The 17531-nt window shown below is 49.0% G+C and overlaps 1 pseudogene; it reads right to left on the reverse strand.

Annotated features, from left to right (window-relative positions):
- The window catches only part of LOC146202294 (uncharacterized), a 188740-nt pseudogene extending 174836 nt beyond the window's left edge, over positions 1-13904 (reverse strand).
- Between the last annotated feature and the right edge of the window lie 3627 nt (positions 13905-17531).

The raw sequence follows: 17531 nt of genomic DNA on the forward strand, positions 1-17531 counted from the left end.
CTAAGCTGCTTTGTATTCTGCTACCTTGTGTTGCTTCCTAAAATTGGCTCAAGAATGTATGCATAAGAGGACGTTGCTAGCTCCACTATAGTGGCGACCACAGGGAAATAGTACCGGGTTTGGGCATTCCGAATAGAAATCCGAGCAGACTATTTAGAGCTGAAATCGAAAGCATCGCGAACCACTTTCGCTTTCAACATCATAAGATGATTTCGCAAAGCTTTGCTTACTTGCCACAATGAAACACTAAAACGGAGGTGCTTGTAGTCGGCTGACTTTGCCGACATTCAGGAACACTCAGCGCCGGAGATCTTGACATCGCCAACAGCAAGCACCCTGTAGCAGCGATCGTGCGCGATTTCGCTCGCATGGCGGGCGTTTGCAGACACAGGCCAACGGCCTCCATTTTTTTCATCGATTGTTTGTTTTTTCGACGGGTAATAAAAAGGTTTAACAAGGCTAAGCCTAAGTAGACAAAGCGAAAGACACCAAGTAGACAGCACAGCCGGGTCTAGACGAAGCAATGGCATAGAGGGTATTTTGAAGGGAGAGGTCTCAGGCGGCGAGCCCGATGGGTGGCGGTGGAGGGAAAGGGGGGTATGCAGAGGACTGGAAGGTTGTGTGGCCTTATGCCAGGCAATGTTGTATATTTGTGGAGATATGTACCGGTACGAATGAAGTTTGCCAGGTGTGTGAAGAAGAAACAGGTGTGCGACGTAGAAGAAACGAAGCAGCGGCAACAGAGAATTGAAATTTGCGAGGAAGCAGGTGTGCTATGTTGAAGAACAAGCGAAAAAGCAGCACAGAAATGCAAAGAAGCGGGCGGCGAGCAGGCCGCGCGCCGCTTTAGTCACGCGGCTGAAGGTCAAACTGCGGCGTACGCGAAATGCGCTGCCGCTATAGCCCAGCGAAGATTACGTTTCAAAAGTGTTTAGCTCTAACTAAGCGGCCACTTTCAATGAAACAGCACGATGCAATTGCGCAATCAGGGAACTTTTTTATTGCTCCCAGGCTAATCACACACGGAGACCTTCTTACTGCGACGACCTTCACTCGGCTGCGGCATTCCTGAAAATAACTTTTGTTATGATGCCCCGCTCCAGCGCGCTCACACTTTTCATGTGAGGTAAACGGATGAGACTTTTCCCTCTGGGGGCTTCGCTTAATCATCACCCCCCTCATCTGGAATAGCCTGCCATGTAGGTTACTATCTCCGGTAGTTAGTAAAAGGTGCCACTTTCTTCTCTTTTTCTCCTTTACTATACATTTCGTCCTGCGTATCTGTCGTAGTCCAGGTCCATCTCCTGTCTTCCATCAAGAGCCGCGCATAGCTGTGGCTACGGTAAAGTGCAGAAGTGACGTCATCAGTTTTTATGCCCGTGTGTATACTTTGGCCGACTCTGGCTTCCGTGACGGCAGAGCCGCTGCTCGCGGTTTCATCACCCTTACTGTGCATCTCACGAATGATCCCGTTCGAAATTCTTCACTTTGGCTCAGCGGTGTTCGATTGGGCTTCTTTGCCGCTGTCATTGCAGTGGTGGCCGCTTCCCGACGCTACTTTCTAGCAACTTGCATCAGCAGGTGGTGGCACGCTGCCGGCGTGAGCGCAAGTTCCCAGTGAGAGCGTTCTATTCTCAACTGCGGAAAATGTGACATGTCTGGTAACAGTGGTCAGCATAAACGAAGGTGGCCGTCCGATGCAGGTTCACAGCGGCACTATCACTTGGCACTGTACTTCGATTTCTAGGCTGGGGTGTGGAATTCCCAATGCTTTGTCGAAGGCGAACAAATTGCATCGGCCAACCACTTTTTCTTGATCAGAATGGACAACCGCAATTGTGAAATCGGCGCACCGTATAGTTCCATGCGTAGAGAGGCCCAACATGCAGCGTGAGCCGCAAAGAGCGCTCTCGAAATAAAATACCTTTTCGGATAGGTCAGCGTGTTGAGAGGCCAGTGCATACGGATTAGTCGCTTTTCTGAAAGGCACGAAACCTTGTGTGCAGCATTTATTCAGCGTTACAGGCAAGTCATCTCGAAGTCATCGCCGAACTGACTCAGCGCATTCTCTTTCATCTTTTCTCAACCGTCTGAGTGGAAAAACGTTTCATTTTTCTATACACCGACTATAGTTTCCTTATTTGAAAAACTTGAGAAACGACGAACTGGCTGTGCTTGATGTAAATCTGCAGTTTCGTAAACACGCATTGACGTCTACAGTTCCGAAACCATGTTTTGAAGCCTTCTGTGGGGTGTAGCCGCGTCGTCATTGAAGCACACGGCATTCTGAGTAGCAAATAGCCTTCATGAAGTTTTCTTTTCTTTCTTTTTTTTTAGGAACTTTGTTTTGTGGGATTCAACGTCCTAAAGCAACTCAGCCTAAGAGACGCTGTAGTGGAAGGCTCCGGAAATTTCGACCGTCTGGGATTCTTTAACGTGCACTGAAATCGCACAGCCCACGGGCACCTTGCTTTCCAACACCATCGAAAAGCTGCCGCCGAGGCCGGGATTCGATCCCGCATCCTTGGGCACAGTAGTCGAGCGCCCTAATCACAGCGTCACCGCGGCGGGGCGCTTATCGAGAGGAATTCACGCAAACTTTGTTCTGCGTTCGTACTGATTTACATGGGCTAATCTTCCATCGCAGATGCATTCGTGGTCTTGTTCGATGACCGCTAGTCGCTTATTATGTTATGCACGGCTACCTTGAGAAGACCAGACAGCTTAGGAACACAGTGAGTAATTTTATAACTTTCTTTTGTACATTCCAAACAAGTTGGAATTGAAAGAAAAGTAGACGGATAGCGAGAAGGAATGGAGGTGGACAAAGAAAGGCAAATATAAATTCTGGGTATATGGCCCAGTGATCACAACACGATCACACCACATTGAATTAGTAAGTTTAAGGCAAGTGGACGATTGCCGAGAATGAAGTCGTCCCGAATGAAATGGTTCGAACAAACGACCCTAATCACCGTCACTTTTTTCGAGTGCTGTTTTATTATCACAAACCTAATCTGGGGGCGAGTCGTGTACTTATCTGTGGAAACGACAAAATACACTGTGTGGACATTTCAGCGAGATGACGCGTAAAATAGAACGCACAGTGCTATTTCGACTTTCTCTTTCTTGTATTACGTTGACGTGGCGGCGTTACGACGCGTCAAAATCAGAGGTGCCGCTTCACAAAGCACGAGTGACGGATACCTCGTGCACTCAGGGCCGGATTAGGAGAAATGGGAGCCCTGTGCTAATGTGCATGTAGGCTCCCTTCCCCTCTCTTGGTGTCCGAGCTCCCGATTCGGAAGCTCGTACTGCACAAATTTGATTTCATTGCGCTAATTCTTATAAAGAAACAAAATGCGATCAGTGGAATTCGCGACAATAATAATCAACATTAGTTTCACAGAACATATACGCGACCACTAACGCTCAGCAAATGAGACAAACAAAGGAGCTTGTTCCAGGGGCTCTGTGGCACATCCTATTTCCCCGTTTGAAAGCAGGAGAAAGGGCGCCATGGAAATATTTGAAAGATGGAAAGCAGCGGTAGTCATGGCAGGGGAAAAGGAAGATTTTCCTCCTCGTTTCACGAATTGTACTCATTCCACTTTCGATACAGGCGCCGTGCATTCTGCAGAAAAACCGACGCTGTCAGCTTTGTGTATGAAAAATCACGGGTACGAATCTGGAAGGTTATAGTTGACAGGTGGCATATGGCTGGCTACTGACTGGTCAACAGGGTGTACGACGTCAATAGATTGTATGACAAGGCAGGAGCTGCCAGCCCGGGCTTCTCTGTTGAGCTGTGTAGGTATTAATGTTGAGTGGACTTACACATTACCGAGTAACCTACGAGTGCATGCTAATAAATATGTGCGAGATAATAGAAACAAAAATAAGGGACTTAAGTGATTAGCAAAGGGGATGTGATACACATGAGCTAGAACACGCAAGGGGAGCTGTAGACAGGAGCCATGAACAATATCGTGTCATACCCTTAAAGGCAGAGCCTGTCTCCGTTATGCAGAAACTCAGGCCTTGACGTTGCGAGCGAAAAATGGCATGGTTCTACGGGCATGGTTTCTGGCAGGCGATATCGCCGAAAAAAGGATCACCGGTGAACCATATGTGAAGTATAACGGTACGATATACTGTCACTAAATCGGGAATAGCTGCCAAGTCGGGTTTCCCATTTCAGGCGGGACAGGAATCAACCTTCGAGGGCACTTGGATGTCAAGTCAGGCATGCACGCCGAGGCCACGCGGGCACATTCGCACGGTTTGGTTAAAGCGGAATCTCATGTCAATGTCCGGTGGTCAGTTACGGCCGGTAGCTGCAGGACAGCGTGAGGACTGTAGGCTAATAGGAGTGTGTGAGATAATAGATGGACATGCTACGGTCCTTATGGCTTCCAAAGTAATTTCTCCTTAATTCCGGTTGGGTGCCCAGACATATGGGCTAGAACAGACGCTTGGGCAAGTTGGTAATCAATTGAGTGTACACAGTGCAAAAAGACGAGGACGTATGAAGCACGCAAACGAGCCCTCGTTTGTGTACTTCATACGTCCTCGTCGTATTTGCGCTGTCTGCACTCAACGGACATACGGACATAAAGGGGAAAAGATAGTGCCGATGAGTCAGCTCTTGAATTCTAACCACGTGCTGGCTAACAAAGCCCGCATTCGCAGCCACTTTTCTCACCATCCGTCTCGTCCGCATACGACCAGTCTAGGGCGCCGTGAGTAGGCTGAGGACTGGCGGGGCACGACCAAAGTACAATGATGAGTTCGAATATAGCGTTTACGGAGAGACCCTGCAAGTATTGCCGTGAGCGGACTGAGGACTGGAGGGTGCACGATGTTACGAATCGTGGTGGTAGTAGCGTGTTCACCAGGCATCGGGTACAGGGTCATCGCCGCTGCGCCGGTTGAGGAAAGAAAGTGCGCCGGAGACGAGAAGTAGGAAAATCGAGGGAAAACTGTATTTACATATTTACAGCTTGGAGGATTACAAAAGCCAACAAACAGAGCTGAGACAACTGCTGGGAGCTGCGCAGGAATCGCCTTAGGAATCTCTCCTCGATGCGATTGTTGGCCGCTTTTAATAGCCTGTCTTTTCATTTTCCCGCCTTTTCTCGTCCAATTACGGGGACTTTGTATATTTTGTATATTGGACGTCGTTTTTTTGGGGGGTCAATGACGCTCCTTGGCTCGCTTTCTCAGTGACCGAGGTCTGACATTCTTTCCCGGCGCCCATCTCACCATCGTCTTCTTTGGCCGAGTTATTGGCGTAAATATCTTGAGTCTCCTCTCCTCAGGCCACCTCCTCAGCGACAAGCTGGTACGAAATTGACCAAAACCAGCTGGCTTTTTTGTTAACGAGGAGCCGATTACCCAAGGGGGGTTCAGTGCCCCGTTCCAAGAGCCTCCTGAAGCCGAATACCTCCGGAACCCATGACGCCGAAGGAGAGCAGCGCGGGTGACTGACAGCGACTTTGCCCCGTGCGGGGCGGCAGGCGTCGCGCGATACTTTCAAGGCTGGATTGCATTGTCGTGGGGCTGTTTCTACTATGCTGGTCCTGCCTAATGGAAAGCACCTGAGGCTGGGACACACGTGAAGGTCACACGGCGACGGAGTGCGTCGAAGAATGTAGTCGGCCAGACTTTGTGTCTCCGGACGTAGTTGCGGACGCAGCTGCTCTTTCCACAGTGGTCGCATGGGAGCGAGTACGCGTAAAGATGCCCCATTGTAGCATGGCCCTGCATTGCAGTCTTGGGTTGACTGCAATGAAACTGAAACTACAACGACTAAAGGTCAATGTCGAAAAAAACAAGTGTTTATCTATTGCCTACAGAACCAGTGGAACCTCCGCATTCATCCAATGGCATGCTAAAATACCCGTATAGTTGCGCAAGTAGTTCTGTGCCTGTTCTAAGCGAAAAAAAAAAAAAACGGCTTGTGCTAATGTAGACAGTGTGTACATGTACAAAAACCATAGCTTTTCAGGTATTGCCTAAAGCTGTTATCACGCATGGTTAGTACCTCATCCTTGTGAACGACACATCACAGGTATTCTGGCAGGTGACAGTCGGCTATTGATACGCCACACACTCATTCATCGATGGATTGTGTTAATTAATGGGAAATTAACGGCTATCAAGTTGGGCGGTGCTATAATATGCCCCACCGCGTTGGCGCAGGGGTTAAGAAGTCCGACTACTGTACCGAAGTACCAGGGCAGTACCCGGGCTCAAACCCATCCTCCGGCGGCTGCGTTTCTATGGAGGCGAAATGCAAATGTCATATCAGTGCACGTTAAAGTTTCCCATGATGGTCGAAAGTACTCCGTAGCCCTCCACTGCAGCAACTCTTTCTCTCTTCCCGCTTTCATTCCCACCTTCCTCCTTCCCCTATGGCGCAGCTCAAGTGTCAAAAAAAAAAAAAAAGAAAAGAAGTGCGGCAGATACGGCGCCTTTCCTCTGAACAAATTAAGAAAAAGTGTGACAGATACTGCGTCTTTCCTCTCCTGTAAACCAACTGGCTCACCGCAGTCGAACCCGACCGCGGCGGCTGCGTTTCGACGGAGGCGAAACGGAGAGGCGTTCGTGTGCTGTGCGATATAAGTGCACGTTAAAGATCACCAGGTGGTAGAAAATACTCCGAAGCCCTCCATTAAGGTACGCCTTTCTCTCTTTCCACTTCCACTCCCCTTTCTCCCTTTCCTTACGGCGTGCTACAGGTGTCCACAAAAAGAAGTGTGACCGATACTGCGCCTTTCCCTTACTGTGACTAATTATTATTATTATTATTATTATTATTATTATTATTATTATTATTATTATTATTATTATTATTATTATTATTATTATTATTATTATTATTATTATTATTATTATTATTATTATTATTCACAGGAAAGGCGAAGTACCTGTCACTTTTTGTAGACAACTGACCCGCGCCATAAGGAAAGGCAGGAAGGTGGGAGTGAAAGTGGCAAAAGAGAAAGAGGCGCCGTAGTGGAAGGCTACGGAGTAGTTCGTTCGACCACTTGCATGGGGATCCTCAACGCGCATGCATCGTCGCACAGTGCACGGACAGCTGTATGCTAATGGGAATGTGTGAGATGTTGGAGGGACATGTTGAGAGACTGGTAATTAACCGAGCTGAAATTACATTCGAGCAAACGAGACACCACAAGAAGAGCCACGGATGGGAGCCGTCAACGCTTTCGCGTCATACCCTGAGGCGGAGCTTAATGTCCCCAATAATATTGCGAACGCAATACTACGCCAGGTCTAACCGCTCGTCACTGTGTGCCGTGGTCCCCGAGCCGACTCTGCGCCTAACAGAAAAAGAAGAAGATGATGAAGGAAATGATGAAGAAGAAGATGGAGAAGCTGAAGAAGAAGAAGAACAACGTTCGGTCACTCGCAGCTAATGCTATCGCTCCATATTCTGTTCAGAAGCGTTGAACCCTTCTAATTTTTTAACGCGATAGCGTTATGGGCCCCGTGTCGCAAAAAGTCGTTGTCGGAGTTGTTCTCCGTATAGTCAAATCTGCTAGGAAGTAAATAAATAAAATTTCTTCCGAACGTCGGTGGAATCGAACTCCGGCCCTTCATAATGCCAGACGAGGACGCAGCCGATACACCGCAGAACTCTGTTCATTTTTTATTTTTACGTTCGAGTAAAGGTGAGTCTAGTGTATGTTTCGCCGTACGTACGACTGCATGCTAACGGACAGCTGTGTCATCAGAAAGGAACTTTATTTAATTAATGCTAAGCGGTAAACAAAGTACATTTCGGCTAATTTTGTGCTTTAATTGCATGAAAATTTAGCGTCAGCATGTGATGCCCGCAGGAAACCCGCATTCGTACTACGCCGGCGGACCAGATGGCGCGCAACCACTATAAAATGTACTGTGTTCACGTACAAACGGAAGCTTTCTTGAACTGCATGTGCGATGGATATGCTGCCGGCAACCAGTACGGTACGTTCGTATGAGTCGTCGTCTTGTACGAGTGCGGATGGTGCATTTTATGCGGGCTATTTTTGTAATATAACGCTCCAAAGAAGTAAACGCAGAAGTCGCTTTCTAGCACCGGCGTGCAGTCTCTAGTAGTCAGAGCTGTGACCCCCTACTCGCGGTGGGATAAGTCACCACCACGATGGGTTCGGGCCAGAGGGGGCAGACACGAGTTGCGTGCTCGAAGCAGGCTTTATTCTGCCCGAAAATCATATACGTGGCAAAGACAACACCCAAATACAACCTCCGTAAGGAGCGAGCTTACCTGCTCGCATGCGGGGTGAAATAATTACCCCCTTACTGCACGAATTTTCTTTTTCTGCCCAAAAAATTACAGTGTGCTCCATACATGACGCAAATGCCTATATCAACATCGGTTTTGAGAAAAACAATGCAGTTGCAATAATTTTGCGAAATATTGTCATGTATCATGTATGACACACCGTGCTGTTAGGGGTATTTTTGCGGAAAACTAAAAATTCTCAGAAGCAGCTCTAACTGAATGAGATTTGCATAACTGAATAACAAATGGCAATTTCATGGCAAGAAAATTTTTTTCGAGTTCGAAACAGACCGGATCTTTATGTGTCCCCTTAATTCTTTAAAATGTTTCCTCCCCCGCCTCGCCTCTTCTCTCGCGAGGCCACTGAACGGAGGGATCGATGGCAAACTACAAACAAACAAAAAAAAAAATACTGGAAGTTTAACTCTTTGAAATTTAGATAAAGAGCGAAAGCTCTGTTTGGCTTGGTAACGCTTGTTGTTAAGCTTCCATGTCAAAGGTCAAGGTCGTTTCTGGCTTCCAGGTCAAATTGTCCCACCCGATGGCCTTGGCGGAACAAACAGGAGTCCCACTGGGAGACGGGGAATTCATTTTTCAGGACAGTCTCCCCAACTGATCTGGCTAAACAAAGTTACTTTAAGTAGGTAGACAGGACCCCACCGGTTTTCTCGCTTCACATATGTCGCTCGAAATACCGTTATTTGTGGTTCCATGTCTCAGAAGCAGGTTAGAATAGACGCCTTTCCCCTTCTCTCGGAGATGGGGCACTGGGCTGCAGCCTCCTCAGCCCACCCTTTAATCCAACACTGCGCAGTACTGCGCTCATCTTGTTTCGGAGGGTTCTCGCGGAAGCCGCTATAGCTTTTTCGTATCAGCGATTTTGGACGTAGCGTGTATAAAAATGGATGCGGAAATCCTTCATTGCAGCATAATTAAACGACATGGGAGTACTCATATTTCGTTAATCATATTTTTTCCTTTGAAAAAAAAAAAGTTTTGTTGCCTGTCTGCATCGTCGTCGAGATTACATCCGTGCAATAATAAATGTAATGCAGGAAAGAGAAAGCACGTTCTAGGACGACTCATTGACGGTGGTTGCCACACTTGGCTTATAGTCTATCGGCCAGGTTTAATGGCTACTTAACGCTCCGCTGCTGTTCTTCAAGTTAGGCAGGGCGCATGGGCTCCATGGATGCTTTCACGGCTTTAGGAGTTTCCGCCACGAGCCGCTTTCTCAATTGGACAGCGTGCGTGGCTTCCTTTGCAGCTTTTACACTGCTCTTAGTTCCGCCTCGTTCGGGATCTTCCATTTTTCGTGCTGGGTGCTCAGCGTCCCTTGTTCGTGACATTGCGTTCACTCGCTCACCATGGACCATTCACGGCAGTGTGAGAGAGAGAGAAATAAAATAGAAAAGCAGGGAGGTTAACTAGGCGGTTCCCATAATCTACCCTACAAGCGAAATTTCTAGAAGAGTAAGGTTAAGAAGGAGCGCGTTTGACAAGTGCTCTCAGGTCATGAATGACAGCTTACCAATATTCTTTAAGTGAAAAGTATGTAACAGTTGTATCTTACCGGTACTCGGCTATGGGGCAGAAACGTAGAGGCTATAGTTGAAAAGGTTCAACTTACATTAAAGAGACGCAGAGGGCTTTGGAAAGGAAAACGATTGGTGTAATGTTAAGAGACAGCAATCTTGAAAAGTGGGCCATGAAACAAAGCTGATATTTTACTTAAATCTAAGAAGAATGTAATGCGAATGCAAGATAACCGATGGTCGCTAAGGGTAACTAACTGGATTGCGATGAAAGGCAAGTGCACACTTTATCTTGTCCCACACACTGCTTTAGATGAACAGAGCAGACGCCCCTGTTTTGATTGAAAAGGGTCTTTCTTAGCTGGATCATTCGATGCAGATGGAATGCGAGATATCTATGATGTGTACTTTCTGTTTATATATATATATATATATATATATATATATATATATATATATATATATATATATATATATATATATATATATATATATATATAAACATATATTATGCGGCCCCCCGTATTGTCTAAACGAGCTTTTTTTCAACACGGATGCTATGGAATTAACGCACCTCGATTCGCTTACTTCTGGTCCGTTGCACCTAAAACGTTCATGTGGAACCGCATTCCATGTAATCGCCTTCTTTCCATCTTTCTCTGTCTCCCTCTGATTATCCCCACTACCTAATCACTCCAGTCGACCGCTAGTCCGCTGCGTCATTATAGTGTTATCTGATGAAGGCACTAACCAGGGTTAGCACCATGTTTTTTTGTTGTTGTTGTTTTTCGCACATTGTTTTATGTGATATCTATAGCTCAGCGTTGCATTGTGGCTTTTCGGCAATACAACACTGAGTGATGTGCGACTCTTGAGTTTCGAAATACGCTATGACGCGACCGAGGTTTGCCTTGAGAGACCGTTCATCGTACAGTGCCCAGTCCCCCGCCGACTCGCTCCTTCCTCAGCTGCGCGCGGTGTTTTAGTTGCCGACAGCTAGCGCAGTTAGCTACTGGCTATACCTGCCTTTGTACTCGCCGTGATAGGATGCGAGTTGCCCCCGGTGAGCAGTTCGTCTTCCTTCCTCGTCTTTGAAGTGTTATTTCTTGCGATCCCGCGTGATCCCTTTCGACCGGCAACGTCATCCTTGCATCCTTGTCGCGCTTCTCCAAAGCCGCCGTCGCCCTTGATATCGCCGCTGCCTCATGGTGGTATAGGTCGGCGCACTCACTCATGAGTGCACTCATGTCGCCTCACTCACACTCAGGCAGTGGCCGTGAGTGTGAATGAGTGGTCATGAATGCGAGCGACATGAGTGAGTGCGAGTGAGTGGCCGGGAATGGGAGCGGTCATGAGTGTGAGTGAGTGGCCATGAATAGGAGTGGCCATGAGTATGAGTATGAGTGAGTAGCCGTGAACAGGACCGGGCATGAGCGTGAGTGCGAGTGAGTGACCGCGAATGGGAGCGGTCATGATTGTGAATGAGTGGCCATGAATGGGAGTGGCCATGAGTGTGAGTGTGAGTGAGTAGCCGTGAACAGGACCGGGCATGTGTGTGAGTGAGTGACCGCGAATGGGAGCAGTGAGTGTGAGTGCGAGTGAGTGGCCGGAAATGGGATGAGTGTGAGTGAGTGCCCGTGAACAGGACCGGGCATGAGTGAGTGAGTGACCGTGAATGGGAGTAGCCATGAGTTCGAGTGAGTGGTCGGAAATGGGAGCGGTCATGAGTGTGAGTGAGTGGCCATGAGTGTGAGTGTGAGTGAGTGGCCGTGAACAGGACCGGGCATGAGTGTGAGTGAGTGACCGCGAATGGGAACAGCCATGAGTGTGAGTGCGAGTGAGTCGCGGGGAATGGGAGCGGTCATGAGTTTGAGTCAGTGGCCATGAATGGGAGTGGCTATGAGTGTGAGTGAGTGGCCGCGAATGGGAGCAGCCATGAGTGTGAGTGCGAGTGAGTGGATGCGAGTGTGGACGGGCATGGGTGTGAGTGGCCGCGAATGGGAGCAGCCATGAGTGTGAGTGAGTGGTGGTGTATGAGAGGCGCCGTGAGTGCGAGTGTGAGTGAGTGGCCATGAATGAGAGAGGGCATGAGTGTGAGCGTGAGTGAGTGGACGTGTACCAGAGTGACTGTGAGGGTGAGGGGGTGGACGTGAACAGGAGTGACCATGAGTGTGAGTGAGTGGCGATGAATGGCAGCGGGCATGAGTGTGAGTGCAAGTGAGTGGGGTTGGGTTTCACTGGTCATGAGTGTGAGTGAGCCCCTCCTCATGGTGCCGACCTATGCTTACGACCTTCACCCGGCATCTGCGTGATGTGCGAGTGTTCGCGAAACTGGCCATTAACACATCCTGGCTTAAAACTGTGCTTGCTTTGCGCCTTGGTTTTGCTGAACCCAAGGTGGCCTCCCCAGTCCTATTCATGAGCTAACATAGGTACCTCCTTACTTTGGGATTCAGGGAGCGCGAGCTCCTTTACTGGTTGCCTCAGCAAGTTTTCTTTGCGGTAGAGAAAACTGTCTACCTCAGTTATGCCGTTTTTTCTCGGCCTCGGCGCTTTTCCCCGCTTCTCGCAACGTGTCTTCGTTACTCTGTTCATTCTTGAACACCACCACGGCAGTGCTTTCCCCGGTTACACTGCCAGCCGTTGCCTTTGTGACTCGTGTACCGCTCATACTGCTAGCTCTTTCTCCCGTGATTCGAGTACCGCTTTCTTTCTCTTTGCCGATTACCGTGTGTACTTCGGCGTCGGGAGTCGCGCCCTTTGCGGCTGGTTCCAATTCCGACGCGCCTAACGCTTCCTTTTCCAGTTCGACTTCTGTGTCACCTGAAACCTGCCCGTTGTACGCTTGAACTACGCCTTTCAGATTGCTCTCGTCCGTCAGGGACTCCCAAGCTTCCCCTAAAAGCAAACAGTCTGTTCTAGGCACGAGCTTGTCGGTCAGCGCACATACCACCGGCCCCGTTTCCTCAATGTCGGAGAACATGCCTGTGTCGCGGTTTAAGGCCAAGGGCACAACCGCAAGTTTAGCCTGCGCCCTCTCACCAACGTCCGACACCAGTTCAACGGATCCGTGTGGCTCCACTGACTCCGGGGGCACTGCGCCCGCGCGAACCACCGTAATCTCTGCTCGCGCGAACCTTCTCTCCAACGCCGCGGCGTTCTGCTCCAGACATGCATCTTTGTTCCTTGCTAGAAATTTTGCAAATTCAAGCTGGAGCTCGAGAGGTCGACCTTGCTCCTCAGCAATTTTTGTATCTAGATTTTGCATTTCTAAAGCCATCCGGCTAACCTGCATATTAGGCACGGATAAAATGCCCCTAGAAACAACCGCTTCCTCTCCCTCGCTCATCGTGCTCGCTTTCCGCCAGTCCGGATTGAAGTGCGCGAACCTGGTGTCCATACACCCCTGACAACCTACACAGACAGCAATGCCAACGCCAAGGTGACAGGTAAAAAGACTCATCCTCCGTCATGCTGCACCTTGCTGACGTCCGACTTCCTTTGCTTTCCTTGCCTGTTCGTCGCCGCCCGCTTCCTCGCCACGCAGCTTCTTCGAAACAGCCACAACCTTGCGTTGTCGGCCCGCCCTGAGACTCCGCTGCTGGTTCTTCTGGAAGCTTCCGATTCCTGCCGTCAGCTCCGGCTCCTCGTCAGCCACTGATGCTTGACTTTTTGTCGGGTCGTCGTCTCTTCCTCCTTTGCTATTTTCCGATAACGAAAGGATCCCGCCCGACTGCGCCAGTGAACGTACTGGCACTGGTAACAACACCTTGCTCTCTGAGAGGAAAATGAACTGAAAACTTTATACAGGAATGTACATATTTACAACAGGGGAAACAAGCACGATAACATGGAACTGGCTAAACTCTCCGGCATGGCCGAAGAGGCGAGGGATCAAACTCTAGTCCAGAACGAATTCTCCAGGCCGCGGACACGGTTTTATCAACTTTGGAGTCCGGTCCACATTTTGCATCACGCAGTCACAACAATCGCACCCATGGTTGGTTCACAAACACCTTGGCATGTCTTTGCATTTCCGTAAGGTTCATCTCCATCTCCCTACAACAAACAATGCAAAAGGGACAACAAATTCGTTTCGCAAAAAACTGAATTTAGAGAATGGACCTCGAAATGATTGGCTCACTAGGTTACATGCCACGCCCCGTGCTTCCACAGTGTTACACAAACTCTTTCTCCCTTAGGAAAGAAAAAGAAAACACAGTAAAACACATCAAAGCGCAGTCCCACGTGCGCAACTGCCGTCCAAAGTTTGCGCCCTTGGCGGCTCCTTTTACAGAGCAATTATTGGCGTCCGAGTCGGCAGCATTGCGGACCACATCAGAAGAGCCGAACCACGTCCTCATATTCCGCAACTTCCCCTTCACTGTTACACACGAGCCCAGGCATCCATTAAGCGCCGCCGTCTCCCACCATTGCTGGTATCCAGGGTTGGAATCTTCACCGAGAACCATTCAGCGCGCCTGTATCGACAAATTGTCACTTTTATGCACTTCCCGTCAAGGACGAGGGCCCTCAGCCTGGCATCGTTTGTTCATTGAACGATATGCCGCCTTCCAAAAGAAGCGCTCGTTCCAAAGCTGCGCTGCCTCCGGGTGATGGGTGCAGTCGGCGTACTATGGGGTCGGCGGTGTTTACAGTTCGTAATGCTCTAAAAAAAAAAAAAAAAAAAGAAAGAAAGAAAGAAAAGAGAGCACTCCGCGCAAAGCGGCGGCAGGAACAAACTGCCTGTCCCCGTGTCTTCAAGCGCGACCAAGGATAAGTCTCGGCGCGACCGCGAAGTCCTCGGAAGAAGGGACTGCTTTCCCTCTCTGCCTACGTTTCCGCCGTGCGCTTCATCCCGACTCCTGCCAGAGGGTAAGTGCGAGACGGCCACAGCTGGGCGGTGAACAAGTGACCGAAAAAGAACGGACGATAGATCGCGTCATGCGAGTCATTTAAGTGAGGCATGAGAGGGACCAGCGTTCTTCCTTGCAATATAGAAAAAATAAGCTGCGGCAGCTTCGAGTCGAAGCCCTTGGCAAGCGCAGCTGCTGTGTTTGAGCTAGCGCTGGCCTAAATCCTGCTTGGGGTTAAAACTTCCAGTAAGGCCTTTCTATTTTTCTCCCTCTTATTTAACAGAAAAGTTCGGAGTGTTTCGGATAACTTCGACGTCAGATTCGGATTCAGGTTCTCCTACAGGTTCAGACGATGTCGCTTGACTTTTGCCGAGAATTTCATTTTTAAAACACTTACACATGATCAGGTAGGCGTTGTATAGAGAAATATGTTTTAAACGAAGCGAATGCCGACCCCACCTCCCCGTGTGTGCGTCTGCAAGAACAGCATTGAGCTACCAACGAGAAAGTCCAGCATTGTTGCAATGTGAATACACGGAGACCGCTCAACCCGCTCAGCTCGTTTCCTTTTATCGGAAGAACGCAGCGCTGAATGTCGAGGTCGCCGCATGAGGCAACAGTTTCTCCGTGAGTCAGTTTAAGTAAAAGAAAAAAAAAAAAACGCATCTCTTTCACACGTGCCCCGGTTTCCCAACTGACCGTGACAATGCACAAGTAACGATGATTGGCTGCCAGAACCTCTCTCGAAAAAAATAACTTTTGCATCAGGCTCAGAGACTCTGCCGGCGAGTCCAAGACGGGGGTGTTGCGATGCCCGAAAGCGGTGTCCACACTTCAACGGATGCGTAGATAGAGCAAGAAAACGCGTGAATGGAAACCTCTCTGAAAGATGTAGAAATCAGAAAAAAAAAGAACAAAAACAAATAAGAACGCAAGCAAACCCTCCCTATGTGGCACTTCGTGAAGCCGAAGTTGCGGTCTGGGTTTAGCCCCCGCAGATTTTTGCTTTCTTTTCGTTGATGCTAGTACTTTTCTCTCGCCATTGTACATTCCCTCCTTGATGGTTCCAGACACAAAGCAAGTCCTGTTGTGCGTGCGAGATGCCTAGCGCACAATGGCCGTTACGTACTACTTTCGCAAAAGTTGCATCTACTCAAGGTTGCGGAGCCCAGCTGGCTTGACCAAGACAAACATACCCTGACCAGGGCCCAGACCGAGTCGAAGGGTTTCCAAGTGGGCCGAACCCGTGCACAGCTCTAGTTTCATCTCCATCATACTTTTCACACTGCTTCACCTTGAGGTACTTGACGCAATTTTTGGCTTGGGCGGTCTTTTGAACATGTTTTTGACACACGAGTTTTGTTAAAATTGTTTCCATTCTTGGCACGGGTTGTGGCTGACTCCTCTCCATTAGCGCAAAGGTCAGTTTACATACCTACCTGCCATAACAACCTCCTTATATGGCTTTATTAGCGAAGGAAATGTTGAAATGCATTGGCTTAACTTGGTCTTCACCTCGTCACTATCAATATTATGTAGGGGTGTATAAGGCAAAGGATAACTCGTGCTATGGTCTTTCCACTTGTGATGCATGGATGCGAGAGTTGGACTGTGAAGAAGGCTGACCGCCGAAGAATTGACGCGTTTGAATTTTGGTGCTGGCGGAGACTCTTGAGAGTTCCTTGGACTGCCAGAAGATCAAATCAGTCGATATTGTCGACCATGCACCCTGACTGCTCATGGGAGGGTCAAATTCTAAAGTTAAAGCTCAGATACTTTGGTCATCTGATGAGAAGAGAGGAGTCGCTGGAGAAAGATTTGATGTTGGGAAAGGCTGAGGGTCGCCGGAGAAGGGGTAGGCAGCGAACGCGATGGTTAGATGGCATTCTCGAGGCGCTGCAGATGAAGTTATGTGATGTTAGGAAGATAGTGAGAGACCGGAAAGCGTGGCGTGATATGGTCCATAGGGTCACAAAGAGTCGGACGCGACTGAACGACTGAACTGAACTGATAAGGTAAAGAACGCTTGTGACCAATAGTCAGCTCGGATATCAAAACGAAATGCCTTCTGTTCAGTTGCATAAGCAATGGATTATTCGCTTTTTCCGCGCATGCGGAATATACGTGGCTCCTACGCAACGGAGGAATATACGTAACGGAGCACAAAGATCTGCCATTATGGAGCAGTTTTGTTCATAATTCATACATGCATGTCCCTGATCCTTTGTTTTGCTTTGACCACCTTCCACCACTTATGAGAGGAAGAGTGAGCAATTTGAAAATGAAGCACTCAAGGACACACTTAGCACTGTATCACAGACACCAAGAAAGCGCACATCTCAGGTTACGGAGCTACCCCAATGATATTTTGCCAATCGCTGTAGCCATTAGGACACGCTTAGCGTGCTCGTAACTATACGCGCTCGCGGATGTTGTTTCCTGACTGGGACGCAGGAGCGTCAGCATCAGTAGCCGCTCGTGTCACTGCATCCGCCCTCGGAGGAAACACAACAGGTTCGTTTCTCTTTTATTTAAAACGCGCCGTATCCATTCCCAGACGCCGACGCGGGAAACTAGGACACGAATTCGTCCGCTGCGCTGATGCACGCTTGCAAAACAAGACAACCATCAGACGGCGGCGGCACACAGGGTAGGAGCAAGGAAAACGGTTCGATTTTTTCCCTTGCCGAATTCCTCGCTGCTCTTCGCGTCCTCCCGCCAGCTGCTGGGAGCTGAAGCGTGCAGGAACAGCGGGCCGCGCATGCGCTGCCAGCCAGCGCCGCCTCTCGGCGAAGAAATTCCCGGTGTGAAGGGGGAGATTGTTTT

Source organism: Amblyomma maculatum, chromosome 1 (genome assembly GCF_055883805.1).
Source record: "Amblyomma maculatum isolate TAMU_Amacu chromosome 1, ASM5588380v1, whole genome shotgun sequence".
Classification (NCBI taxonomy): domain Eukaryota; kingdom Metazoa; phylum Arthropoda; class Arachnida; order Ixodida; family Ixodidae; genus Amblyomma; species Amblyomma maculatum.